Source organism: Falco punctatus (assembly GCF_963210335.1).
Source record: "Falco punctatus genome assembly, chromosome: 3".
In the NCBI taxonomy this organism is placed as follows: Eukaryota; Metazoa; Chordata; class Aves; order Falconiformes; family Falconidae; genus Falco; species Falco punctatus.
The window spans coordinates 17,551,087-17,577,558 of NC_137582.1; the positions used below are offsets into that span (position 1 = coordinate 17,551,087).

The 26,472-nt window shown below is 43.0% G+C and overlaps 1 long non-coding RNA gene across 1 annotated transcript in view; it reads right to left on the reverse strand.

Annotated features, from left to right (window-relative positions):
- The window catches only part of LOC308060105, a 60,344-nt gene that overhangs the window by 16,180 nt on the left and 17,692 nt on the right, over positions 1-26,472 (reverse strand). The window contains exon 2 of the long non-coding RNA XR_013926606.1: positions 5,502-8,610. This is a non-coding gene — a long non-coding RNA (uncharacterized lncRNA). The remainder of the gene's footprint in view (positions 1-5,501; positions 8,611-26,472) is intronic.

Consider the following 26,472-nt stretch of genomic DNA (forward strand, 5'->3'; position numbering starts at 1 on the left):
AAATGTTTAATTTCACTAGGCTCTCAGATGTCCAGCCAGTTATCAGTATTTCTGCCTTCACACTCTTTTTATTTCTCACCTCTTTACTTTTTCCCACCTCACTCCACCCTTTCCTCCCCTTCCCTTGGAGGTTCCCTCCTATAGCAGCGTTCTCTGGCTTAGCAAAGGAAAAAAATTGCTGAGTATTGGAGAAGAAATTCTAATGGAGGAGACGAGATGCAAAAGGAGGTGTCTGTATACTCCCATTAGCACTGCCAAGCAGAGTGCACATGATTAAGGAGACGTGACACAAAGCAGATGCACCAGAGTATGTTCCTTCCCTCCCCTTTGCAATGTCCATGCCCTTCAGATCCCTTTCTTTCCCCCCTGCTCTCTTTCATTTGTCTCTAGAACACATATACTATATTGACATATCAGCAATCCTGCCTGTTCTGCTCCCAACACCATCAAGTTTTGTAATTATATAGAAAAAAAGAGGGGGGGGGGGGGGGGGGGCGGGAAGAAAATGGAGCTTGTCTAGCACAACTTGTTCCTTACAAACTCATTCCACTTCCCGTATTTTTGGTGTATTACATGCTCTTGAGCTATTCTGGATTGAGCCAAATAACAGGATCTGTCACAGGGAGAAAGGCAAACGAAAAGGGGTAAAAACGGGCAGGTAGTGCTGTGAGGTCAGTTTGATGTAATGCTTTCATTAGGATCTAGAAGGGGCTTATCAAAACCAACACTAGCAGGGGAGTGGGTGCTTTTGCAAAGGAGTTACAGGACAGAGGGCAAGACTCAAAACACAAAATTGTGCCTGTGGGACTGCAGACTTCTGCCAAAATCTCACCCACCAGGCATGAGGATTCACAGAGCTCACTCCTGGCAGATACCTGGCCTGCGCCTCAGGCATGAACAGGACAGTGACATGGCTTCTCTTCGGCGTCATGACCCCTTCAAATGAAACTCAGCTGGTGACCCAGATCCACCAAGCAACTCACTGGGTACGCAGGGTCACAGTGCAGGAGGGAGGCAGCACCTGGGATACCCCATCTGGTTGAGTCTTACTATCCATGTGACACCTCTCCAACAATATACTACCACCTCCAGCCCAGCATCCCCATTTCATGACCAGGTACGGTAAGTCTCATCCACTGGAGGAAAGAAAACACACCAAAACGTGAGCAAGCAGCTGTCCCAGGGATAAAACCAGATCCTAGATTCATTATTTCTAATCAGTAAGTGATCTAACACTGACACAGCACAGGAGTGACTCCACATAACACATGAAGATCAGTCAGGCCCAGCATCAAGAACAAAACTATAATTAGAGCGAATGCCTGAAGAACATCAGTTCTGTACCATAGCACTGACCTTACAAAAAGTCTTGCTATAATTAAATCAAACTCTTCAGCAAAATGTTTATGCCACACTGTAATTGCACCAGCTGCAAGATCTGCAAGGATGGAAACCGTTTGAAAAGGTTAGAATTATAATTCTATAATATGATCCTATTAATGGACATTTTATCATTTAAACAGTGAGTCAGGAAGAATACTTTTTCCTTTCCTTCTCCCTTCCTTTTCTGGCCTTCTGCTGTGGATGCAGACACTGTGAGCAACCATCACTCATACTTTTTTTAATTATTATTTGCAAATACTTCTCTTCCTAGTTAGAATGCCAATCATGAGACAATTTGAAAAGAAAGCTTAAAGGCTTAAAAAAGTAGTAGTATCTTGCACTAAAAAGAAAGCTTTTGAAAAATCTCAAAAGCAGTAGGGTTTCATACTGAATAAAAGCTAGGAGTAATAATAATACTTTTCTTTTTCTTCTTTTCTAAATGTTACTTTGCAACTTCATAATTTAGAATTCAAAAATCTACTTTATTCTCAGCTAAATACAGCATACGGGCATACAGGCCTAGCCGAGGCTGAAGATGTTTCTACAGAGCTCATATTAGCCTGCCATCTACTCAAACCACAGCAATAGCCAGTTTTTTGTCATTATTAATGTGCAAAATTGCATTTCTCAGTGTTCTTGTAGGAATCTGAATCACACTGACATTCAACAGGATTTGTGCTCCTAAATAATATTTGAAAATTATGCCCATAAATACTTACATTGAAAAAATTGCCTGGAATACATCTCAATAAAGTCACTGTCCCAGTTTTACAGGGTAACGACAGAGTAACTCACAGAGTAACAGCAAAAAACAGGCATTGCGCAAGTGAGCCGCTAAAGTAGGTCTCTCAGAAGGAAGGCTGAGCAGGGTCCAGCACAGGGTGACACAGTAAATCACCTCATTACCATCCTAGCAGACAAAAGCAGAGCAGAAATACCCAGCAACAACTGGCATTTCAGTGGCATTTCAGCACGGCACCGAGCATACTAATTACCAGCAAATAACACAGCCCTTGCTCGTAAAGTTAAATTGAGGCTATTGCACTCCAAATAGGCCAAGCCCAAATGCACACTAGATTTAGCATTACACATGTACCTGGGCATCAAGGGTGTTTCACCCCTGTGGGCTGCCCAACCGGGCCAGCTCCACCGAGGAGCTGCAACAGCCCCAGCCAGGATGGAGAGCTCGGGCGGCTGCAGGGTTGGGCTGGGCTCGGCCACCTCACAGATGCACTGTTGCACAGGGCTCAGAGAATGCCAGAAGAAGCCAGACTTGCATTTCCAAAGGTGGAGCAGAGAGTAGGGGGCTGGGGGGAAGGATTTTGCAAGCTTTCAGGGATGTACCTAAAGTGCTGTATGCTGGGATGGGAGTGTGAAAATGGGGCAGCTGGGAGATGGCAGCAGGGGAGGGCAGAGCAAAGACCAGTTCTATATCCCTCCAGACAGCCCTTGAATGTCAACGCAGAGTCTCAGCAGTGGAATAGAAACTACTGTAGGGAAGCTTTTGTACCAGAAAAATAGTAGGGAGGAGATATAAGCAAATCTATGTTACATGAGCACAAAAGCTGTGAAATTACAGAAGTAGCAACAGGTACTGGAAACAGCAAGTCTTTGGGTGAGTTAGAATTGAGGTGTCAGATAGTCATCTGGCAATACTTGCCTAAGATTTATATAGCCCTCAAAGTGAAATGAGAAAGGAGTAAATAGTTCAAAAGTATTTCTCACAGGTGTTCAGGGTGAAAACCCTTAGGAACAACCCGGAAGAGACCAAAAGAGAGCAGCCCAGAGGCTAAAACTGTGGAGAGCTTCAAAATCCCAACCAAAGACTGTTTATGAATACAAAAGGTATCTCCAAAGCAGTGAAACCCCCTCACTGGCTTGACTTTGAGCTCACAGCAATAGTGTAGGGTCAAGCAAAGACTTTGATAAGCAGCTTTCCCATGTCAAGAATAACAGCCACAGACTGCACACATTGTCCACATGCGCACACAGAAAATGCTTTCAAAGCCCCATTGTCTCTCTTGCTAGGACATCGCTGCCTTCTGGGGGGAGTGCAACTACAGGGACCACTCCAGCAGAGAGCAGAAAAGCCAGTCCTAATAACAGACACTCAAAAAAAAGAAAATTCCTAAGTATAGAAGCAGAAATTTCCCCTGTAAGATATTCACATTCCAGCCTTGCCCCCAAAACAAAGATGCAAAGCTTGTTACCCAAAATAGGCATCCCAGCACTCAATGCAAGTGCAGAACAGTGGTGCTGGTCACTTATAAGAGCCTCAGGTTTGGCTCAAGGGCCGCAGCAAAGGCAAAGGGCACCACTCCCCTTGGCACGTACTTGTGTTGCGGGTACCAAAGAACAGGCTGGAGCAGCTTAGCTGCAGTAACACAGGGCCGAAGTAGCTTTTGCAGCCCACACTAAGAAGCATGGCAAATTCACCTGAGCTGCAATCTGCTGTGGCTAGTTTGCAAGTGGTACCAAAATCAACAAGTGAAAAGCCTCTGGGTATCTCTGCAAGACGCTGCTGTGATGTCCTGGCACAATTCCCGCAGAATAACAGTGGATACCCAGTGACATAGTATTCTTTTGCTAAAACACAAGAATTCCTCAGTTTCCAAATGTTGCATTACTCTTTTACTCACTGTCAAGCAAGAGAGACAAGTTTCAAATTTACATGTGATTGACTAGATTACCTGAGTGATGCACTTATTTCCCTTGACAAATGAAATGAAATGTTAATGCTCCGTAAGAATTGTGGGCAGTATAGCACACACTTCTCTTCCGGCCATTGCCTGTATCATGGGCAACAGCAAATGGGTTTGCTTTCATTAAAGTCCCAGCTTCAATATTTCTGTTGTTCTAGTAGCAAGAGCTACTCTTAGCAAGTTGGTTTGAAAAAAATTAAACACATTTTTTTCCTATTCTGGTTGGCAGCTCCTCATAACCTAAGTGACATCCACATTTTACATAACCCTTTCTCTGCACACCGCAGTGCTAGAGCATTTCCCAGCATTAAAACACTTTCATCTTGTGCCTACCACTGTTATTAGGGGGTAAGGCTTGTATGTGAGTTCACCAGGCCAAGAGGTCAAGCAAACCAGCCACGATCCCTAGCCATGCTTGAAGCAGTGCTTCTAAAATAGCTACTGAGAGCAAGACTGGACGGATGCCCACACCTCGATGCTGTTGCTAGAGTGATGTGAACCAACTAGATTACGTATGATTTGGATACATGCTGCAACCACATCGCCCTGTTGCAGGAGAAATAAACTTTCACAACAGCTGTTTGACAGGAGACAGAGTATGGTGAAAGGGCTGGATGGGTCAGAGTTAAGATTACAGTAAATGAGCTGTAATGTCACATGCAGCAATAGGAGCCATGAGATCAGTTACATGCCTTAGGAGTGGTAACTTCTCATTTCCTTGTTTTTTTCTGCGTCTAGCACGTGGTTGCTGGAACAAATCAGCTTAATGGTGTTTCTCCATCTGTTGGGATACAGTGTGATAAGCTTGTATAATCTGTAAGTTAATTATTTACATGTGTTCCTGAAATTGGAGGAAAAGAGAAAACTTCATGCAGGGAACGAGCAGTGATGGAGGAGTTAAGGGACGTAGTGACTGTGTTTGTCTCTGATCTCATTGCAGCTCAGGGAGAGCTTGGTGGCTCCTACAGATTTCCAGGAAAATTATATGAGAGTAAAAGGAATCTGAAATGCAATCATCAGCTAAGAGTAGTTCACGCAAAAGGATCCTATGATCAGTTACCAAGTCCAAAGTTACCCGACTGAAGCATGAGGCTTTCAAGCTGGGCAGGAGGGAGGGGAAAGCTGCTGGCAGCTCAGCGGCCCCCGTGAGCCACAAGCTCCCTCTGGTAAAGTCAAGGAGGCATTTCTCACTGGCAATGGATGTGTTGAAATATCCGTTTCATTTTACATCATTTCCAAATGCAGCACATTCATAAACCTGGCGGAACAGACAGAAGGATTTGGGCTACACCTGCTGTCCCCTGCAAACACCAAAGATTTAAGAGCCTCGTGTGTCCAAACTGCTTTTAGTCATGGATTTTGTTTAAGTTTAGCAACAGCTTATGTCCCGAGTTCAGGAAAAGGCAGGAAACTTACATTTTCCAGTTTTCTCCTTGACATCACTTGCCAGTAGTCTCCAGAGGGATGACAAAGCTGTCTTGCTTACTTCTTCGCTCCACAGATTGCATCAAATGTGAAGGGGAATCTAAACAAGTTGTCAAAGCCGTTAGAATTTCAGTTTTTACTAAAATGCAGGTTTTGTGAAAGAAACATATTTCCATTGAAAAACATATTTTCCCTGAAACTCCTATAATGTGTTATTAGCTAATTTCACACCACCCCATCCTACGCTATAAGTAGCAGCTTTCAAGACCACACTGTGGTCAAGACAAGATGCATCTGGACCAGGCAACCCTGAGATGGTACTGTCCCTTGCCACAAGAAGGAATGCAGTGTATTATAGGAAACACATTCTCCTAAAGATCCTGACCTGTGAGAAAGAAAGAGAAAAATACATTGAATTAAAATTTCCACTGCAATGGCATTTGAATTTTATTCCTAATGCAAATTTCCCAGCAAACCCACTAAAACTAAATCTTTAACAAATCAGAACAGACACGTGTCAATATTTGCTGTAATTCACTTTTCATTTCTGGAATTGAGGGTGCTTTTGACAAACAGACAACACTGAGGAGACAATGCCACGACAGTACAGAGTTTTTTTGCTGTTCTTACTCAGACAAGAAATTCTTAACAAGACAAGTAGCACCATCCGCTGGACATCAGTGAGAATCGAGCACAAAGCAAGCTCCTGGTTCCTCAGGTAGTGCCGGATTCAGATTTCACCATCCGTGTGTGGAGTTCCCAGTTTCTGCACCACTTGCTGGAGTTCAGCATGAGGTCTCCACCCACACCATGCTCACAGTCTCACAAAATTAATTCAGTAGAAAAGAAAAGCCTCTGGAGCAACAAATTAAAGTTGGAAGGAAGAAGAAATCAGCTGAATAGATGAAACCAAGAAAAAACAATATATATATATATATATATATGTATATAGGTATATACCTATGAGTGTAAGAAGAGCTCTTTATTTTCCATACTGTTGTACAAATCTGCAGATCACTATCACAGTCTCCAGATTAACACTGAGTCATTGAGTCAAAGCATAGTGCAGAATTAATTTATTCTGATATTTACATTACGGAAAGTTTTGACTGCACATTAATATAAAAGCAAATCTTGGTGGGTTTTCTTCATTCAAGGATGTAAGGACCCTGCAGAGAAAAAAAATCCGAAAACTTATAGTTCAAAACAGTTCCTCTATCAATAGATTTTAAAAGATTTCTTTCTCAGTTATTTTGATTTTTCTGTTTACTTTTAATCTGTTTTCAAGTTTGCATGCAACCATGTAAGAGTGAAGTAAGAAACTAACAGTTTCTTTTAAAAAACACTGCTAAAAAGGAAAATTCATTCTTGAACAGATAAGGCTGGATTTTGAACTATAATGGAGTAAAAGAAAAGATTCAAATCATCACCCTGACTGGAAAAATCAAAGGGGAGATCCTGGGAAGTAGTTTATCAGAGTCTTGGTAATTCCTTCTTGTCACAATAATGATACCCTAATGGCATCTTTCTAAATGATGTAACCCACTTGAACAACAGCCTTTGAGGCCTAATACCACTCAGGTAAGATGCAGAAGCAGAATTCATGGAAGAGGTGAAATTCACAGCTCTGCAACATGCAAAAATGTTCTGTAATACACAGACGTTACATTAGGGGATTTCCACAGACGTCACTTTATGAAATCCAGGTGCTTATTTTGTAGCTGCTGTAAAACAAAGCACCTTTTGAATATGCAGGGATAGTGATAAACCTAGGTCAGATGGGACTGTAAAACCTTTCTGGTAGATTTTCAGACAGTGTCCTGAAAGGAAGATCACTTGGAGTTTTAGGCAAAAAACAAAGATCTTGTTGCTTGCAATATAGAGCAGAAAGGAGAAAGCATTTAAGTTCTCTAACTACACTGACAGCGCTAATATTTGAATGGGGAATAGGTGATCAGCCTGTTTGATGCCTTCCTCTGTTTCACAAGATCAGGTCTAAGCCATAGCATCGTCCCTATTGAGAAATATGAAAATATTTCACACCAACAACTCGAGTCCATTCTGTGACACATTTTTGTAGATGCTGAGGGTCTTCAGCTTTGATAACATCAGTGGGAACAAAAGATGTTCAGCTGGGCCCATTAAGGAGACAGTGCATGGCTTTCACTCACAAGCAGCTTTCCATACTGCTGATGACTTCTGCTCCCCGCGCCCACCCCACCCCCCCCCCCCCAAGATCTCCTACAGAGGTGTCCAGCACAGATCAGGTTAGAGTTTGGGGCTGGTTCTTTATAAACTTACCTGTGTCTTTGCATAATGGGAATAATTTATTACAGTAACAGATAGCACTGCTAGCACCAGACTTGCAGTATTTGTATGTAGAAACACATATTGGCTGTAGAAAAAAGTAAAAAGCTCATATGCACAGATGCAAAGGCATTTTTCCCAACTTTGAACCCACTCAAGACACTGCAGTCAGGAGCAGAGCTGAAAGCGCCACAGCCCTGGCCTCTTGCCAGCTCCCTGCCCAGCACTGATAGTGCAGGCGGCTGCTGCTGACAGAAACTCTGAACTGGTTCAAGCCTGTGTTTCTTGGCTTGGGGAAGAAATTTTTACAGCACAGATTAGGAAAATTGAAGGCAAGGGTCCACAGATGACTACAAACTGCCTGGGCCTTGCATAGAAAGAAGGACAGTTGCTCACTTCTGCTGTTCTTGTTGGGTGATTGTGCTCTATCAGAAGTGAGCACACGTACACGTGCATACATACCAAGATACACTGTACCTTCCTGTCAATCAAAGGAGAAGACAAATGGCCCTACCAGCCTCCAGGCACTCTCCTGTCCAAGTGGTGTTGCCCCTCTCTTGATACTGGATGAAGATCCACTGGTCCATTCTCCTCATTTGCTGTGCTCCAATCCCATTCCCAAGTGAGCTGCTTTAGAGGTGCAATTCCTCTTATCTACTATTACATCAAAATAGAAACCCATGTCTTCCTCCATCTGCCATGTAATCTTCCTGTAACACCCATCCACTCCTTGCAGATAAGTTCCTCAAATGGAAACCAACTTAGAGCATGATCATTTCTTCATATGGTCAGCCTAAAAATAAAAATATAAAGGCAAGGGTTTTCAAATTATATGTGGCGCAATGATTGTAATCATCAGATCAAGAAGATGAATCACAAGATCTTGAGCTGAGCAGCAGCTTCAGGAAGGATGAATGTACTGATCACAAAGCTGAAAAACAAACACTTCTGCCTTACTTTCTTTACTCAACGTGCAGAAACTGTGACAAGTGCCCCATTAATCATTTAATACTTATGTGTTCTGCTATTGACGTTGAGCTCCTATGTACTGCTACACCACTAATTTGTTCTGCTGAAGTTAGAACAGCACCCTGTCCCGCTGCCATTTCTTGAATGTTACTGTTGTTCAGCCTTCCTTTACAGCAGTTTCCTAAAATCTCTCTAACGGCTTGGGGGTTGTTTAAAGAATACAGTATTTATTTTCATCGCTTTTTTTTTCCCTAGAATGTTTTGGCCACTGGAAGTGGAATCACAGCCTCAAGGTCACATGAGTTTGGGGAGATAACCATCCTTAACTGGTGCTAGAAAACTTTGGCCTCAAGTTTCATGGCTCATTACATATAGAGATGTGAGAAAATATTATATGGCCTGAAGGGAAGAGGGCCTCACTTACTAATTTTGCTCTTTGAATGATGCAACTTCCACTTTAGGAAGAGGTGAACAGAGTTCTTTGGTGCACAGTTCACACACAGCTTAAGGACCCAGCAGCTTTTAGCTGGGATGCTGTAGGATGGAAACACACAAAATCATCTTACCCACAGCCCAAACAAACCAGAATTTTTCAGGTAACATGTCAACCCGCTCTGGCCTTCTGTTGTAATGGAAGAATTGCACTGAAACAGAAAACCATCTGGAAATCCAGTGTTCTCAGGTATCCTAAAAATGTTACCAGTAATTTCTGTTCTTGCCTCTGGCTGAAATAAGCTGTAAATATTTCTAAGTGCTTTTCTAAATGCCTAGAATTTCAGCATGTACAAACTAGAGGGATGGTTCTTGAAATACTTGTACTAACTAACAAGAGAGCAATGAATGAAACAGATGCTTATCTTGGTCCTGGAAAGGAGCACTGAGATACACCTGCTTTTGCAGAGTCCCATGGTTCAGAATATGCCAAAAGCCCCAACTACCTTTCAAAAAAGCAGTCTGTAGCAGCTCTGACTTCACAGCTCCAGTCCTGGTCCAGTACTGACCTGGATGGAGCCGGGGGAGGCAGCAGGCAGCAGGCAGCACGAGCCACAGGAGATGTAGTACTGGTGATGGACCATCAGGTCTTTGATGCAACAACTATTGCCGCTTCCCCAAGGAGGACTTTTTATGATTTCAGGTTCTCCCATCACAAACCTCACCTTAACATCTACCTGAGGAATCACAGCATCTGAATTCCATGAAGGGACCCCAGTACTCATTTCATCTGCTAGAATTCTGAGCCATTTAGAGCTGATTTCCTTTTCCCTCTACAAAACAACAGTTTGAATTTGTCTAGTTTTATGATGCTGTATTTTATTGTCAATTGGGCAAAAATTCCAAATTTCACGATTCTTCCCTCACATTTACTGCACAGTTATATTTAAAGGAAGTTTGTAATCTCTAAATGTTCTTTTCTTTTTCCTTGCAGCCTACCCATGTAGCTATTCACAACCTATTTATTTATTTATTTATTTATACTGTTGCAGCCACAAAACTCTAGGTGATGCTAACAGAGTTGCTATGGTGTAAGTAAAGGCTGAGCTTTCCTCATCCTAGAAATTCCTGTAGCTTCATATTGTGACCTTTTGCAAGTCCTCTTCTCTGTGCTGGTGTATTGAAATAGATATATTTCCAAATGTGTGGCATTTGAAAACCAAGAACTCTACATATGCTATAATTATGCTTATTTTGTCAAGGTCTGTGCTACTCTGAAATGCTTGCAGTAGGCCACAATCCAGCATATCCTGTAAAGCAGCATCAATTTCTAAGGAAACAGATTAATGTACTAAACATATTTGCTTACTACCCTGCACAAGCATGTTTGTGAAATATTCAGCAATGAGCCATCCTAGTATTTTCCATGAGCTATTCAGAGCAAAGCGTTGTCACTGCTCCTACTGGAGCTGTTTCGGTGCATGCAGTACATCAGCCTGATGAGCCCAGTAAGGAGAAAGGGAGTTCCATAGTGGACACTGGCCAAGAAACTGGATCCTTCTAATTTTGCCAGGCTACTCCAACAAGCCTTCTTCTCCCTCTCATAAACAGTAAGATTTAAAAGGATTTATCTGTTTACCAACTACAGGTCAGAATTTCTTTGAAATATCTGAGTCTAGGGAAGAAGAAAAAGTTAATACTTTCTTTTAACCTCTTTGCATAAGCCTTTGTGTTAATCTTCTCCTGCTATTTTTTATTTGTCAGGTCCCTTAAGGCTGTTTCTATATGTGTCTAAGCACATCACAGCTTAAACACAAAGGTTTCCCATTTAGCAGTAATATTGGTAATCCTCTTCTTGTAAGTAATAGAAACATTGTGTCCTTTGACATTTCAGTGATGAGTTAACCTGTTGTCTGGAATATAAATGTAAGCTGAGAACTGATTTTGCAACAGAGTAGATTAACATTTTCCTGGAAAAGTGGTTCAGCCTTTTTAAGTTCTGTTTCCAGCTTTTTCCACTAGGCAGGCAGAATTTGGCATGATTACACATCTTTGAATGAGGAGGGTACTTCAGCACAGACATTGTCTTACAGAAGTGATTATTACAGTGGCCAGGAAAGTCTTGTCTAAGTGAAACGGCTTCTGTGAGGTACCTGACCTTAAGGTAACTTGCTTCTGCTAAGCAGAACGTGCCGGGCTAAACTGCACGAACCTCGTTAAGCAGATCCAATAAAACCAAAGTCTGCTAGCATATTGCTTCACTTTGTATGAGCACTAGATGTTAAAAAACAGGATGTCAATGTGTAAGTTCAAAATTGTTCTCAAAAACCCTATTTATAGAAAAAGCAAATAGGGGATTTTCAGACTAATATCAGACCCCCCACTGCAGGAGGCTGCTTTTTCCCTGTGCATCCCACGGGTCAGCCCTTGCGCTTCCAGAGAAGAGACCCAGTTCACATTCCGTGAACTTCCCTCTGGAGGAATTAATTGCTCTCTGATTGACTGGGCCTGCTGTCTTAGAGACCCTTCAATTTAAATCTGGAAAGTTAGGCAGTCTCTCCTCCATTGCATCCCCAAAATCATGCTCCACTGTTTTCTTTAAAAAAAAAACAACCAAACAAAACAAAACAAAAAAACAAAAACCACGGATGTGGTTGTAGTGCTGAAGTGGTAACTACAGTTTAAGTTAACTTTTTTCTTTAAAACCTTTAACCTAAGCAAACAATAAACCTAGTCTTCCAACACATCATAAGAAACTATGTTCTTCTGGATAAGTTGAACTCTCCTGTGCTTGAATAATTCAGCCCCAAATTAGTTCAGTTTATTAAAGAATTGGTGAGTCAGATTTGCAGTGACTGTAGCTATATGCTTTCTCCTAAACTAATGGCAAAACATTCTCTGCAGTCACATATTTTCAAACAGTGATGTGACTTGAGCGGGGTCATTAACAGACCTGACACGTTTGAAGAAGTTTGTGAAAAAGGAATACATCACTTCTTTTACAGCAGCACGCTCAGTAGCATCAGTTACTCTATAATCCCATATTGTCTGGCACATAGGAAGCATGTAACTGCAAAGTAACACTAAGGGAGATCAGATTTGGCCAAATCTCAATTCCCCACTACCTATAAGCACAGGTTTCAAGAGCTTTCTGAATCTGGGTCTCAATTATAAATTAAGCAGTGTTACAGGAGGATGAAGGGGAGTTTGAAGCTTTCCATTTAAATAGCCTTTGCAGGTAAAATAATTCAGACCCACTTTTACCCAGTGCAGCTGCATGCAATTTCCAGTCAATAAGCTGAGCAAACGGCATCTGCTTGCAATAAAGCAACCAGCAACAGCAACTGATAAAGAAGCAGAAACATGTCCTAGCAGGGACTGCCCTTTTCCACAACAGCCTTCAGGGCCAGGCTTATGTAGGGGAGACCACACACACACAAGGGAGGTAACCAGTTCCCTGTGGCCCCAGGGCTCCTCCTCCTCCCAGCAACATCAGCTTGGCAGCCGGCACCCCAGGGAAAGCAGCATGAGGTGCAAGAGGTGGCAGCAACCTCTGCTCTTGGCAGAGTCAGGCAAGGGTGACGACACCAGGCTGCTCTCTGCAGTGGTAGTGGGGGATTTCACCTCCCTGGGGCCAACAGCCCTTCACAATCCTTTTCCACCATGGACAAGATGTTTTTCTTCAACTCAGCCTCCTTTCCTGCCACCTTGTCCATGACCACTTCTCCTTTCCTCATTCTTTTGTTCAGTTTCTCATATTGAATATACTTTACTACAGGACTCAGCAGGCCTAAAGCTCCCTCACCATTTAATTAAAAACAAAAAGACAACTTCACATGGCTCTTTTCTCAGTTGGTTCCCACTCCCCCTCATCCTTTTCAGCTGTCTTGGTATGGCCCCTCTAAGACAGTAAAACTTTGTTGTCTCACTGCTTTGGCACAGAAAGGACCCAGGTATTTCTCATCAGCATTATGCAAATAAGTAAGATGCAACCCAAGAACAGGGCTGCTCAGGTTGTGGTGCCCTGCACCACTGGGCAACAAAGCACACAAACCTATGGTGAGACTGGTGTTGCCTTCTTGTGCCAACACAATGTCAGGTGCTGACACTTCCATCGCACTTTCTCAGCCACTTGTGCTCACAGTTCTGAGGCTTAATCAGCAGTAAGGATCCAGTGCAGTGCTTGGTTCCCAAGCAAAAGTCACAGCAAATCTGGAAGAGGCAGGATCAGTCCCCTGGGCATTTCAAAAGCAGCGCCCTTCATTAACTTCTCAGTGGCTGTGGTTTTTAGAGGAGAAAAATCATCTCTTTCGACATCACGGGAAAAAAAAAAAAGTGAAATATAGGCTTTGAAGTGGTGGGGAAGCACCATTACCCATTCACAGACAGCAGACTGACTTTCATTATATTTGATAGGAAGGTTGCATGTGGCAATGCATGTAAGGACACATTTCTTACAGACACCAGGAAAGGTGCATGCTTTATGCTCACATACATGCAAGCTACATCTGGCTAGCTGGCTCTTACTGTCCCCTGCTCTGGAGAGCCATGGGGTTTATCCCTCTTTGGCCTTTCTTCTTTCTGGGGCATCCTAATGCTAGTCAGAAGTTTACATGCAGGCGTGTGGATTGTCATCTAGCTTTGGCATTCTCCATCCAGCCACACAGAGCAAACTTTTCCTTCTGTTAGCTTCCATCTCCTCCCCACTTGAAAGCCTGAAATCCTTGATTTAGCTATATTTTCTGTATCCCAAATCCCTGACAGCATAATCAATGGCTCTGATTTTTACAAGGAATACTTGCCATCGTACTGATGACATCATGATGATCTGTCACTGACATCCCGTATCTTTTCCCTGCTCCTACCACCATTCTTTTGTTCACCCATAAGCTTATTATAAATTCTATAATGTAGGCAAGACTTCTTGAAATGCCAGGCTGGCTTTCAAAAGCTAAAAGCAGGGCCAGCTCTAACCAAAAAAAAAAAAAAAAAAAAGGACCTATATTTAGATTATCTAAGAAATTCCAGTTCCTACTCATTGATAAAAGAATATTAGTTGAACATATGATGAAAATTAATAGTAAAAGCAAAGATTTTAGCTTTATCGTTGCATTTCCTGCTTAGTCAGGTTTTTTTCTCCCCTTGGAGACTGCATCGGCATTGTTTGCATTGGATACCGCAGTTAGCCTACACAGCCTGTTACTAAAGACATTTCATGAGGATATAGTCACCCAAACAAATATCACAAAGGTATTTGACAAAGAAATATCACAAAGAATGAGAAGACTATGACTGGGGCTTGACATCTAGGACTATTGCCTCCTTTTCTTGACTCTGTGTGTTATTTATTTCCCTGCTAGGAGCCTGGCAGAAAATCTACCTTGCCTGCAGAGCCCTAAACAGCCATAATCCTACAGAACTGGGGGACCACTCAGTTCACTTGAAAATTTCCAAATCAGAGGGCATGCACTAGGGATACAAGGGATTATCACCTGTGTTACATCTAGTGGCATTAAGGACAGCAGAATCATCACTTTCCCACAGGGTTCTCTGCTGAAGCAGCTCCAGGGAGGAGGATTAACATGCTCCCTATATTCCCCAAAACTGCACCCATCCAAAACCAGTTCAATCCCCGTGTCATCCTCTGCCAGCCCCCACCAAGCTTCCCCACCTGCCCGTGCAGAGATCTGACGAGCCGTGGGATCTCAGGGGGTTGTGGGGAAGCAATTACGAATGGATTTTGGATCGTGGATGAAAGAGCTTGACAACAACTGCTCTAGCTTTTCTGAGGGAAACACCAAGAAACCAGATCCTAATCTCCCAATCCTGTCCTGACAGTGTGATCTTGCATCAGTCACTGACATCCATGCGTTAAGATTCCTTCGGCACCAAACAAAGCCTGATAGTGCTCATTTACTTACAGAAGTGTGGGGATGCAGCGTGGATTAATTAGTACTTGCACAGAATTCAAGGAACAAAGCAAATTCATACTCCTAAATGCCTCCCCAAGCCAAAGTCACCTCTGGACAGCCAGGTTCAAGGGTGCATTTGGTCTTTCATTCCCAAGAATTACTTTCCACGTAATAATAGTGTTTTCAGCCATTCTCAAGTTCAGACCCTGTTGGGGACTGTTTCCACAAACAGATATTAAAACTGCTTTTGACTTTCCTCCATGGAAGTAGAAAGATTAAATACACACATCCACCAGTTCACAAGAACTGTTCCAGCAATGCTTCTGTTACAGAACTGTTCGCGTTAAATACTGTATTACCTGTTTTACATGCCCTAATTTTCTCCCCATGGCATATTGGGGAAAAAAAAAAAATTGCAATTTTTTAAGAGAAAGCCCACAAGTGGGGTGTTTCGGGGTTTTTTTTCCCCCTGGTTAAAATAGAATTTCAGCAAAATGTACTTTCTCTGCTTCTTTGGGATTCAGGCAGAATATGAGCTCCCCCTGCTGTTTGCAAAAAAACTGATGTATGGCTGAGCTAAATGAACTCTTAATACCGAGTTTTTCTGGCCAAGGGCAGGCCCTGGGGATCCCACTATTCAGTCTTTGGCTCAGGATGCAGCATGGAAAGAAATAAGCAGCTAGATTTCAGTCAAAGCCTGTTCTTGCAGTCCCACCATTGTATATGGAAAGTATTATGTTCAGAAGGAGAGAAGATAGCTGTACGTAAAAACCAGCTATTTCATGTATGAGTCAGAAGAGAAAAACATTTTATACAAGCCCAAAAAGGTGTTGACCTTAAACCATCCTCTAATCTGTAGCCAGAAGTGGATCCAGCCCTTTTATAGTAGGCAATATTCCCAGCAACACTCCTAGGGCCACAGCAGAGGCTGTGTGACGCTGGAATTACTACGTCCTTGATGCAAACAGCGAGTCTGCCCATGGAAAGAAATGTTTTATACATATGAAAATACTCTGTGCTAAGGTTGTTGGAAGAAAGCCCAGTCCCACTGCCAGAACAGCTCTAAGTCAACAGGGCACGGGTCTACACTAGGGATATCGACGATTTGGGGATGCTCACCTTGACAGAAGTAAACACAGTCCGGTTATCATGAGCCAAGGGTTTCAAGTCCCATTATTAAAATGCCTCTGGCACCTTGGTGTGTGGTATGAATTCCCCTGAGATTAACCAGTCATTGCCCTCAATCTTTTAATTCGCTCCTCAAAGAGGCAGACACCTCTGAACTGCTCTCCAGGGGAGACTAAATTAGATGCTCTGAATCACCCTCTGGAAGAGCCCCTTGTGCTGCCCAGACGGGGAGAGCTTGGCAGATCCTGAGCCAGCTGAGACGCACCAGTGCCTTCAGCACCAGTCCTTGATCTCCCCACCTCATTAGGTGCTTTTGAAAAATAATGACTTTTTACTGATGTTAACCGCAAGGGGAGAGGAAAAAAGAAAAAAAAAAAAAAAAGAAAGAAAATTAAGGAGAGTTCTAATAAAGATTCCCAAAAGTTAGTATTTTCCTGTTTTTCTAGTTGTATGTCAGGTCTCATTAGGCTGTATTAATGAACTTGTTCCAGGCAAGTTTTGGCATAGTTGTTTGTGGTTTTGCCTAACATATGTGAAAGGGCAGGCTAAGTCTGGCTTGTTTTCAAGTTAGTTTAACAGTCAGAAGAGTTGGGTGGGAATATAAAAGGAGAAACATCTTACAGTTTGAGATTCAATACTTGCTCTATAGCAGTAAAAAATAAAATAAAATAAAATAATTAAAGCACTGTTCCACAATTCAGTCTGTTCCTCTATCACAGCACAGCAATACATGACTCTTAAGGGGTATTCAGTATGATTTTGTCTACATTTGGGTTCCATTTTAAAGAGCAGCAATCAGAAGTTACCTCATATAAATCCTGCTGCACCGTTGATGCAGAAGGTACTTACACCAATACAGCCATCTTGGCAGAGCCTTGTCATTCCTAGAAAGTTTTAGTAGATTAGATACATCTTTGTGATATGGGCAGAAAGGTCACACGGCACTTGTTTTCTTTGGAAGAATTCCCCAGCTCCCAAGTATATGTGACTCGAAAGAAGCCAGGTACAAACAGCAGAGATATCCAAATCGATGAGGGCTGCTGAAGCAAGAGCTTGGCGTCATCAGTATTCTTGAGATCTCGCCCCAGCTACCCCAGCCACTGCATTCCTGGAATATCAGCAGCACCAGATTCTGAAGAGAATAAAGTTAGTGACACTGGGGGGGGGGGGGGAGGGGGGGAACAGCCACCAACCCCTAAACTTTGTCTACTGCAAGAGAGATATTCTGCAATAGAAACTGAAATGCATAACAGCATCTGGATGATAACAGAGGGGATGAGTCAGCCACGCATTGCTACTGCTTGCTTTGTTTATGTTTCCCATACCAGTTTGAGTCTCTCGATTATTCATTTTTATTTATTTTACAGCATTGGGGTTGCAAAAACTGAGAGCTGTTACAAAAACAAGGTCAATGCCCTGCTGAGTGCAGAGTTTAGCAAAACTATCTGTGCAGCTGAACTCTGTTCTGCAATCCTCATATTTAAATGAGCTGTGAGAGCCCAAAACAACTGCCAGATCACAATATTCATGGGCAACTTTTGCTAGATCTTCATGTCTTCCAAAGGAATCAGAGAACTTCATCCAACTATTATGTGTACCATCAGAAATCTAAATAATTTAGAGATGCAAAGGTTTCCACTTCTCTTTAAGCAGTCAGATACACAACATGCACTATGTGGGACACTCTACTAACACTGTAAAGCTAAATGAAAGCTGTACCACTCCAGAGCATGTTTGATGAGACTGTACTACTGTCACTGGTAGCTAGCAGTCACTCTGATCCTACAGAGCTGTCTCGACAGGACAAGGTCCTGAGGAGTACTTCCTTGCCCCACCATTGTTCAGGTGACAAAATTCTGGTGGAATAGGAAGAAGAGGTTTATCCCTACCACCCTGTTTCTTTCTGCACTTTAGCTCCTCCCTCTTATATACCGCTACTATCTCTCCAGCTCCGACAAGTATTTCTCAAATCAATTTAGCAGCATCACTGTGTTAACAGCTATCAAAACCCTTTGGGTTTACCATCAGGCAAAGAGCATCTTTCCCTCCCTGTTCCTTCCTCTAGCACAATGACAAACAGCAGCCAGCAGTTTTCTCTTACCACACCTTAATGCATAACTAATAGGCTTCCTTCACCATTTTTTTCTACTCAGCAACCTCAGCGGGCTCTAGAGGTGCTTAACCAAGACCTGAGCACCCTGGCCACATCGCAGCATTATCTCACACTTTTAACAGACCAACAAACACGGCTACACCACACGGCATATTGACAGCACACAGAAGCACCAGGGAAAGCCTATAGCATCCTTTAATACAAAGTTGTTTAACCTGCCCCAGAGCAACACCAGTGTCCTTTCCTTAAACCCTTTGGGCAGTTGCATCCAGGTTTCCTGAAAACTGGCAGTGTAAACACAGCTGTGGACTTGGGCTCTCCTGAAGCCTCATTATTGCAGTTCAATTGTTGCTGGCTTTTTTACCTCCAAGTTTCCAAATTACCTCCAGCCTCTATGTTATTATAAACTAATTAGGCTTTAATAAGTCAGAAAAGGAGGCAGATTAGGGTAATTAGGCCCTATGATTGATTACTGGAGCTGTTGTGGAATACACCAGGTGAAAGATATTCTCTTCTTCATAGAAGAGAGTGGGCATTTGCAGAGGGCAGACAGGGTTAGGAAAAAAAAGCCCAGACTAGCCCTGGTAAATACTCATCTTCAGCTAAACTCAGACAACACACAGCGAAAAAACTCTAGCATAGATGCATCCTTCTCTGGTTGCAAAGGAAAAGCCAAAAGCTTAACTTCCAAGGTGTGGGCTCTCAGCATTTCAGCAAATGTGCCTGTCTTTCCCCCGCCTCCCCTTTCTGAGATGGTGGCCCGTGGGGAGCAGTGATGGCAGTGTTCTGTCCACTCAACCTGTTGCACAGGCAGCACAGGAACGAGGAAAAGCCCAAGTCCTCCTCGGTTTCCCCTGCCTTAAAAGCTTCCAGCAAGGCTTTGAGTCAGCCAGAAATACCTGCCCCTGTGGCCCATTGCACTAACTGCTTGCAACCACCCAGCCAGAAGGTCTTTAGGCAAACACCCCAGAACAGAGCCAGCTCTGTGCTCACATACAGGTGAGCCATGAGTCACACCCTCTGAATCTAGGTGTGCGATTTTATTTCCCACACGATAATAAAAGACTAGTAACGCTCAGCTAGTGGGCTCATCACATCAGCATAGCAAAGGCTTTTTTTAATAACCTAATCCAGCTCTGAAATACATCCAGATTTATACCAGCTGAAAATAAAAAGTTCTTCGAGCATTTATGGATGAGTCAGTTTATCATGTAGCTTTAAGTGAATTCTGATAAAATGTTCAAAGAAAATTACGGTCCCTGTGTGAGGTAACATTGAGTAACAGGGAAAGTTTTCAACAGACACAACCATGTTTTGGAAAACACCCGAAATAAGTAGATAAAACCAAAGCATTTCTTCCATCCTTTCTTCTTCCTTTGTATCCTCAAGACAGCTGAAGATTTTCAGGTATCTGGGCAAAATATGATTGTGGTGCATCAAAGCTCTGGCTTATCAAATGCTTGGGCTAGCCTGCATGGCAGCATTAAGAATGGGGGAAGCTACAACTCTGTCTGCTGGGACAAAAAGGAAGTTTTGTTCCTGAATTAGAAAGTTTCATTTGGCAACATTGGGATTACGATTACTTAAATATGCCAAGTTATCGGTCCCTTGGCAAGCACATTAGAGAGAAACTCTCTTAAGATGCCAGCCCTATAAATACACAGATTTATTAGGAAACAGGTAGGCACTGTTGAAAAAGACCCTCTTATCCAAGAGCTTTCTCTGAAAAGCAGAGCAGCAGGGTGTGGCTGTTCGATAAGATGAACTCAGGACCCAAGTTCCAATCACTGAACTTACACGTTGCAGTAATCTACAGGACAAAGGTTTGCAATGAAATGTAATTGCAATAACCTACTCCTAGAAAAGAGCTCTTAGGTAAAGGTCTCTGTAATCACAGCACTCGGCTAAGGCACAGGAAAGCTGCTGTCTATCCCTCACCAACCTGCATGGTTTCGGGCACATCATCAAATAGTACTTTTATTCTGGGTCCAGCACACACATTAGAAATAATTGTAAGCGCAGTTCAAAGTTGTGAACATGAACATCCCTGCTCAGCTGTCACACAAGCATCTCAGGTCATCACCTTCTGACAAAACACAGGGGTTTTGTGAGGTTGAGCAATTTCAGGCCCTGTTCAAACCTAAGCCTGGAATCCAGGTGTTCAGTCACAGCTCATTCACAGACAGGATCAGGCCCCTCAGGCAAAGCTGTGGCACCTGATGCTTTTCTTTCAGTGCAGCAGTCTAATGATGAACATCCTCAGCCAACAAGTGGGAAGCTGAAAGCCGAATTACTTCTTCTGCTAACAGAAATTAAAAGCCTGGGTTCTCTCCTACATGGTTATACACTGAAACACAAACACTTGTCCTGAAACAGAGGTATAGATGCAGTTCTACCCCAATAGTTCAGGCGTTTGCCTGCAAGGAACAAGTTGGGTGTCAGTCTTGGGGTAAGTTTTGCACAAAACTATGGCAGCTTCTTTGGCCCTTTCTCAGCCAGTGAGTAAAATATTATTTTTTGCCCAGTGGCAGGGCTGTAAAAGAAAGGAAGGGTTGCATGCCCATATAGCAGCCTGTATTGCCATATCTAGGGCATTTTTCAAGGAATTACTATTTACATATTTGAAAGACCTGAGGCTCAGGGGAGAACAGCGGCTCTGTAGCTGCTGGACTGGTACAGGGTGGTAGGTGGTACCCTCCCAGTCCTTCGCTGAACAGAAAAATGAGAATCGCACTCTAAAGTTAGAGGGGATGTGCGTTTTCCAAACTTATTCTTCCCTGACCGTGCTACCCTGCCTCATTTTTGGGGCAAGGTGTCTAAGTAGGCACAGGGCTACAGGGAGGTGCTGAAACTAAAGCTTCTGGGGCTGGGATTTACCACCCACCCCAGTTCTCAGCCGCTCTGACTAATGAGCTGTAGGCAGCTGCATGCTGAATACATTGACTCTGGGCAATTCCCTGTTGAACGCACCAGCTTTCTGGGGTCATCAGCTTTTCTTTGCCTCAGTCCTCATCTAGAGGGACAGCAAGGCCATGAGGGGACTGTATAAGTGGGAAATGTCCCCGAGAAGGAGATGCTATGGGGTCCTTCAGTAAGCCTCCTTTTACAATGCTTACACACTGCAGATGGCAAGGGCTCTGGGTTCTGCCCTACTCTCTCTTGTCGCCTGACTTTTACATGTTTAAATCTTTTGCTGGGTCTCTTCTTTTAGTGCTGCTCTCACAAGGAGTTACAGAGTGGTGGGACTGACTCGTGGCACTCTCAGGCTCTGTCTGCAATGCCTGTTGCAAAAGGCCCCATGTTTTCTCTGCGGGTTGCTGCGATGCAAGCAGCACACTGCAGTAATTAATACCAGGCAGATACGAAGAGGAAAAGGTTGTTTCTAGCTGTGAAGAAGCAGGTTTGGCTGAAGTTCTGCTAAGTCAGTTCCCACACTTGAGCTGAAAAGCAAATGCAAATGTTTCATAGCGCCCTAAGCAAATTTCACTAAGTTCAAGCAGGGCCAGCAGGATGGCTCCTCTGGGGAGCCTTCCTCCTCAGCTCCTCCTCAGTCTCTTCTCTGCTGCCTCCTTTGCTCCTGTGCAAGGGAGAGAGCCACATTTTCCCAGTGGCCTGCTGAAAATGTCTCTCCACGTGAGCCGTGGAGAGGCAAGCAGAAGTGCGGACAAAAGCCCAAGCTTTTTTTTCCCCTTGTGTGTAGAGATGCTTGTAATTATTAATCTCACAACAGCAGAGGTAAATACGATAACTGAATGACTCAGGCTGTGCCTCAAAGGTCATTCTCTGTTCCTATCCCAAGCCAAAGGGGAAGAAGGAAAAAAGCCTGTTATATTCATGTTCTCATTTCTCTCTAAGGTGAGTCACCCTACCAGTTAAATGCTGTAAAATGACAAACATTGGTAAATAAGATAATATTAATGATACTGATGACTCAACTGAAATAAACACACATCAGTCACAGCTCAGCAGCCTGAAAGAACCTTATGAGAAGAAAAAACCTGCTCAAATCAAAGACAAGATGATGATTGCAAATCTGCTATTAATAAATATTTTTCTATGACAAAGCATTCCACGCAGTATTTATATTTCATTATGCACAACACAAACCAAGCGACTGGAAACATTACTCATAGCAATTGTGGAAAAAAACTGTGAGAACTCTTTTTCATTTCTGTTAGGGCAACGTAATTGCCTTTTTTAAAAAGCAGCAAACCTGCCTTCATATAAAGCCCTTTTGCCCTCTGCCCTGGAAAATTAGGCTACTTTCCCAGATTTGCACCTTTTTTCTAATGCTAAATCTGAGACGCAGCCTGAGTGACTGGCGAGCAGAGTCCCAGCTCCCTAATACAGCAAGAAACTGCACCACAAATACAGCAAGAAACTGCACTGCGTGTCTGGTTTGAAGATATATTCCCAATGCATGGAGGCAAGCCTGCAGCAGCTAGTTTGACAGAATAGCTCTTCAGCTCCTGGGGAAAGGACTGGAGGCTTTCAGCCCTAGGATATCCCAGGTTTCAGGGCAGAGGAGCCATCACAGACTTTGATTGCACTGTTCTTATGGTTACAGACATGCTTCAAGGAAAGAGCATGGGGAAAAGTGGCACGGGACAACAGCAACGGTTTTGTCACCAGCATATTCTCAGGATGCACTCACATATGTGCCTGTAACCTCACCTTTCCCAGCAACGGACTGTATAGACCCTGTTCTTCCTACACATGCTCTCCCTCCTGTATTTTCATTTTTCCTAGATTAATGACTTTCTCATTCATCTGATAGTATTTTTGTCCCCCAGTAGTGTCTGCATCTGTCTGGGAGAGTCCAAATTAAGAACACTGAGCCAAAATGAAGCCTAGATATTACAGGAATTGATGTGTGGGCTTTCACACAGAAGGCAGTCCTTTTTTCTGCTCCTGCAACAACCTCTCTTCATGATAAAGTCTGAAGATATAAATCTTGCCTCCCAATATGTGGCTTCAACTGAAGTCACCAGCAGGTGTTTGCAGACAGAGGGTAGAATTTGCACATAGGGAAGGATCATTTGCAGTTTCCTTTTCAGAGCAGTTAAGCCTGATCTGTTGGAGATATTTATGTGAGTCATCTCACACTCACTCACTTTCCTCCCCTTCTGAACAGTGAGCAAACTTCAATCTAGAAACCACATATCTGTTCTGCAGCATCTTTATGTCTTCTTCCCAAATACCTCATAGTCAACTTAGGAAGAAAATTTGCACCAAAATATCAAACAATTTTAGGCTTGATCTTGCAGAACAGAAGTGATGGACTTCCCTTCCTGATCACATACCCTAGAGTGTTTTCATTTACCAGGATATAAATATCAGGGAAGTTTAATGTCTTTGGGTGTAAATCAGAAATAACTCAGAAGAAGGCACTAGAGGATTTTTTGTCATTATTGCCGGAATGTGCCATATATCACATAAACCGCAAACTTCAAGGAGAAACTCTGTTCTCATCTAACATGGTATAAATCCAGAGGAACTCAGCTCAGCACACCCGAGTCCCTCCAGTACTAAATTCATCCAGCTGTATTTGTGATTTAGCAGCCACAATGCAAATGTCACAGCGCTGAAAAGGCACTGAGGACAATGAGTGGCTCTGCAGTTAACCTTGAGGCTGGGCATCTGCATCCGGCTCCTGGCTCTGTCACAAGCTCTGTTCTCTAATTTCCTTGATCCCAAAGCAGCTCTGCCTCTTGGAAACATAGGTTATTGCTTTCCTCCCAACTTCTCTCATTTATCAACTCTTCATTACAAGGACAGACCCTTAGTAGGTGTTAAAAATCTCTGACTAGGTTGAAAAATGTACTGTGTTAAGCGTGCTGTTATACAATAAATGCAAGTTAATCCCTGCATGGCACAACTGTGGCATTAAAAAATTCTTTGCTCGGCATTAATCAGACTACTCTACAGGGTTTTTAAGCAAGAGGACTTTTAGGAGGTAAGTGTTACTGGCTATGTGACCTTGCAATAAAACTTTCCTTTGGAACTTCTGAATGCTTCCCCAGGCAGTCGAAATAATTTCAATAGCTCTGTGTCATCCCACCCCCCCCACACACCCCCCAGCCCGAGTTCATATGAAAACAATTAGGTTCTGAGAAAGCATCTACACAGCTGAGCTTACAGTCCAAAGCAATGAGGAAATAGCTCCTCCAGCTGCTGTGAATTTTATGTAAAACTATCAGTAAGCACAGTCCCAAATACAGCTTTTCCTCCTTAAAAATAGTTTCTCCAAGTTAAGCTTTGGGACCAAGCATTTTGCCATCATTTCTTTAGTGTATCTTGATTAAATGATTCCTAATAAAAAGTCTGGTTTTCTGAATGCTCTGGATTTCATAGCTAATCATTAACGGATACTAGCTGGAGCTACAGACAATAACTGTGGCACAGGAAGATGATTAAGATGCCTGTCCCACATAAAGCATAATTTTTATGTTGGGGAGGGTGGGGGGCATATCTGTTTTTCAGATAAGAATTTCATAAGAGTTTGCAACACAAAGAGCTGAACACAGATAAAACAACCTAATACAGGGTTTATCACACTGGGCTGGCACAAATGTCACAAAGGACAAAGGCAGTCACTGGGCTAGTCAGGAATGCCATACTGTGAAACACGGACTTTGAAGTAAGGAGCTGCTCCTGCTGCTGCTCCCTGGCCTCACATCCCTGATCTCCACCTCATCTGTGTTGATGAGCCCTCTCCATCTCATTAGTCCTTACCAAAGAGGAACAGATTGCCTCTCTTGCAATAACCCAAACCTAGAATAACTCCTTGTAATCTCAATTATTAGATTTAAAACACTTTCTCTGAGGCTGGAAGCAAGCCTGGCAAAGGGACACAGGGGAGCGGATGGCATCATACCTAAGGTTCATCCACCACCCTCTTAGACAAAGCAAATTCCTCACTGACAAATATTCAGTGCACCCTATCCTGCAGAGGATTTCTTTTCAAGAAGAGTGGTAGGGAACCACTTATCATCTTGAGAAGGGAATTCGGGGCATTACCAAGAAAATAGAGCTGCCCCAAGGTGTGCTGGAATTTTGCCTGAACAGCTCTTCTCAGAAGGAGCCATGCAGACATCTCTGGGCTGCTTATGTAATTTGTTAAGCAAACTTCGCTGCGTACCGAAGCTGGTCAGGACATTTTCCACAAAGTGAGATTTCAAAGCTGAAGTGTTCTTGTCAAGACATCAGGTTTTGAGAAAGTTTTTTTTTGCAAGAGAGTCATGTAATTTACATCCTGGTGGTTAGGACAGTGGCCAGGAGATGAAAGAGCCAGGTGAAACTCCTTTCCCTGCACAGTTGAGAAAGAGCTGCAATGAAATCTTTCGACCAGGAAGACAGACGGGGTTTAAACAAGACTCTCACACTCTAGACACGCAGTGCCTTAAAGATAGGGAACAAAAAAACCAGTCTGAAACCTTGAAAATTACTGCAAAACAGAGTAGTCATCTTCTAAGTCAGTTCCCCTTCATATGCAGCAGGCCTGAGTAAAGTGGTTTCATGCAGGGAACAGTAATTGAAAACAGTCATTGAAGTGGTAAACAAAACCAGAAAGCTAAATATTAATGTGCAGTAATTGACCGCGTAGGTTTTCCTTCAATGTTAAGGATTTAAACCCCACAGTGTATCGCAATAACCCATTCTTATTTTTAAAACGTTTTGTTCCAGATAGCTCAAAACCCTGCTCCCTCCTAGCAATGAGAACAATAGTTTACTATTGGAAGCTAAGGATAACTTGTTCTAGGGTGAAAAATTCTGCAAAGTTCAACCAAGTGGCTCACAGGCAAATGGGTTTTGTAGTGAGAATAGTGGATCAGAACCTTGGGGTTTACTTCTCTTCTGAAAAAGAGCACCTCCAACAACACAGAGCCCCATAGCAACATGCCCAGGCATTGACTCCACACTGAGTCAGAGGGAAGAATGCCATTTAATGACTCACCAGCACCACTTCTGCTGCATTGTATAGTGCTAAATAATCTAATCTGTCTATCTACTCTAGCCTTTAAAGAGTGCTAGTATGCAATGTAAAGAGTTTTCATTGGCATACATGAAAGGCATTAAGGACTGGATTGCACTCAATGGA